The sequence below is a fragment of the Orycteropus afer genome, unplaced genomic scaffold (assembly GCF_000298275.1).
Source record: "Orycteropus afer afer isolate SDZICR_OR568_19922 unplaced genomic scaffold, OryAfe1.0 scaffold00435, whole genome shotgun sequence".
Lineage (NCBI taxonomy): Eukaryota > Metazoa > Chordata > Mammalia > Tubulidentata > Orycteropodidae > Orycteropus > Orycteropus afer.
In genome coordinates this window covers 2,146,216-2,149,768 of record NW_006922022.1, presented here as the reverse complement: position 1 = coordinate 2,149,768, position 3,553 = coordinate 2,146,216, and the positions used below count along the sequence as shown (strand labels likewise).

Genomic DNA, 3,553 nt, shown 5'->3' with positions numbered 1-3,553 from the left:
GAGAGTGGGCACCTCCCAGAACATTATATTGTGCCACGCCCAACAGAAATACTCCACTTGGATAACATTTACAATCAGCTCCTCAGTTGCTCATTCCACCACTGAGTTTACAATGACTTATGGGTAGAAAAGCCATACTAAGTAATTTACTACACTGCAGCACTACTCCACCAGAGCTCCTTGGAATATGTGTAGGAGTAGTAAAGTACAAATTTAATGAACCTCTAGGTTGGGCAATCCTACTTCTGTAGTGATACTGCCTCGGAAAGCCAAGGAGGGGTCGCTATGAGTTGGGGCGGACTCAACGGCACATAACAACAACAACAAAGTTTATTTATATGCTGTCTTAGATTTCTTTTAATTTTGGGTCCAACTTTGTCATAAATATTGATGAATGTGTTTGATGACTAGAACTCACCTACTGCCATCAAGTTGATTCTGACTCAGTGACCCTACAGGACAGAGTAGAACTGCCCCATAGGTTTTCCATGGCTGTAAATCTTTACAGAAGCAGATTGTTTCATCTTTCTCCCATGGAGTGGCTTGTGGGTTTGAACCACTGACTTTTTGGTTAGCAGCTCAGTGTTTTAACCACAGGACCTTGGTGACTAAAGGATTTGCAAATTATACAGTTTTGAAATTAATAGCATAGTTTCCTTTGTAGCCTCAATCGTGGAATTATCTCTTTTTAAATAAGTAATTTGAATTTGGAACTTTTAGTCATAGTGCAATTCATAAATTATCTTAATTTTCTCTTTGTTTTCTTATGTCATTATATATGTATTTTTAAACTAGTGTGTGTGTTAATGCAGTTTTTCCATATATTCCAAGTATAGGAGTTATCTTTTTTTCCTATGATATGTTGTGAATTAATTATATGTTTATGCCTATTTTTTGTGTTAGATTCTTTCTCCATTTTCTTTACTTAAAGCTTATTCTTAAGCTCAGCTTACGCAGGCAGGTAGAGTGGAGTTCCCCAGACCTGGACTCAATTCTGGCCCTTCCATTTACAAGATATGTAATCTTGGGCTAGTTATTTATCCTATAAATTGTTGGCTTCTCATTGTGCAATGCTGATCCCGAAGGAGTGTTGTGATGATTAAGTTAAATAAAGTTTGTGAGATGCCTCTATACTATAATAACAGGTATAATGTATTGAGAGTTAAGTGTAAGCAATGTATTTTCATTCCCTCTTGCTAAGTTTTGGTGCTGTCCTTTTGGCAAACCTTTTAAAGTCTCATTAAATACTCCTTTCTTTGCTCTTTCATAATACTTTTTTTATTATAGCTATTTTTGACTAAAATACTTATTTCATGCTTACCTGCTCATCATCTTTAGCCGGTAAGTTCCCTGAGAACTGAGAGCAGTGCCCGTGCTTGGTGTTTGTCTATGTATCTCACATTGTTTTTGGCACATAGTAGGCCATCAGCCGCTGTGTATTGAATGAATGTGTGGTAAAATGATATTTTCAGGGTATTTAAGCAGCAGTGATATTGCTGATTAAAATGACTAATGAATATATGATAGTTTTATTTGTATATTTTAGTATATTTTGTTAATTTTTAGCTGTAATTGAAATGCTTTTATTTTTATTGTAATAATACATACTAACTATAAAGTGTTATTTGTTAAATGTATACTTATTGTTCATAAACTTTAAACTCATTTCTTAAAACCAAATGTATATTTCACTTGAGAGTATAGTGTCATGTTAATAATTCTTCTATTAAATGTATTCTCTCATAATATATTTGCAATTGTGATTAGATTTCTCTTAGCAGAACACACTATTTTCTTTTATGTGATCAAAATGTTTTGAAGTATATTCACATTAAACAGATAGGAAATTATCTCAGGGAAGAAAAACTCTTTTCTCTGAATAGGCAATTATGGTTCAACTCTAGGTTTAGGTTTATATTACTTAATCATACTTACTGTCGTAATTATTTGTTTTGGTGATTTTACTTACATAGTAATTTTTTTTAGCTATGTAATCTTCAGATATGTTCCTCACAAAGCAAGGCAGAGAGAGATGAAATGATCTAAAAATAACTAAGGCTGTATATCTATCTGCCTTATCAGATAAACCTAATGCTCATTTACATCATGCTGGGTGATAGGCACAAAATATCTTCAAAATGACTTCTCTGGGAATTTTATTGTTGTGGGTTCTTGGGCAGGATACTAATCTTTCTGAGTCTCAATTACCTTTGAAAATAATTGTTGTTAGGAACCATTGAGTTGGTTCTGACTCCTGGTAATCCCATGTACAACAGAGTGAAACACTGCCCAGTCCTGTACCATCCTCACAATCATTTCTGTGTTTGAACCCACTGTTGCAGCCCTTGTGTCAGTCCATCTCATTGAGGCTCTTCCTCTTTTTCTCTGTCCTTCTACTGTACTAAGCATGATATTTTTCTATGGGGACTGGTCTCTCCTGATAACATGTCCAAAGTAAGCAAGATAAAGTCTCACTATCCTTGCTTTTTAGGAGCATTCTGATTGCACTTTTTCCAAGACACGTTTGTTCATTCTTCTTTGTTCAGTATTCTTTGCCAACACCACACTTTCAACTGCACCAATTCTTCTTCAGTCTTCCTTACTCATTGTCTAGCTTTTGCATGCATATGTGATTGAAAATCCCATGGCTTGGGTTAGGGGCACCTTTGTCCTTAAGGTGACATTTTTGTTCTTTAACACTTTAAAGAGGTGTTTTTGCAGCAAATTTGTCCAATACAATATTGTTTGATTTTTTTGACTACTGTCCTAAAGGTGTTGCTTGTGGGTCCAAGTGAAAAAATTCCTATTGCTACTAGAAAATTTATGATTACATATGAGACTTGCATTGTATTTCTTTTGGACTGTGATGCTTTAGAAGGCTGCCTATCATTTAAAATCACAAATACCTAGAAATTAATATGCTGTGATTATTGCTGTATTCCTGCTGCCCATCACAGTAACTACCTTGTCTCTAATGATTAGGTGTTACTGCCTGGCCTTTGCCACTCTGGAATGCTATATTCCCATTGAAATTGGGGAGCCCACCTCATTGGTGCATAGCCCATCATTATCTTCACTGTCCACTATTATTTTTCATGATGGCTGTGTGTTGAATAAATGTACAATAAAATGTTTTTTTCTCAGGGCATCTGAGGAACAGTAGTATTGCTAATTAAAATATTCAGAAATGAATATATGATAGTTTTATTTGTATTTTTTAGTGTACTGCTCACTCCTATGCATTTTACAGCATTTTAATGAGGAAATTAGTGTTATTTGGACCCTGAAGGAACATGTAGTGAGGAAAAGGGAGGTGGTGTGTGCATAATAAAACTACTTTTATCTACTTAAGCTTCTATATTATGTAAAGAGAATACTGGCATTTATTAAGTGGTTGTAGGACAGATGTCCTGGAGCTCTGGTAGCGTAGTGCCTAAGGCACTTGACTGCTAACCGAAAGGCTGGCAGTTCAAACCCACCAGCCACTCCTCGGAAGGAAGATGGGGCAATCTACTTCCATAGTGATACTACCTCGGAAACACAAGGAGGGGTC

The 3,553-nt window shown here is 35.6% G+C and overlaps 1 protein-coding gene across 1 annotated transcript in view; it reads left to right on the top strand.

Moving 5' to 3' along the window:
* The window catches only part of CCDC171 (coiled-coil domain containing 171), a 466,256-nt gene that overhangs the window by 1,146 nt on the left and 461,557 nt on the right, over window positions 1-3,553 (top strand). The gene's annotated exons all lie outside the window — the stretch shown is intronic.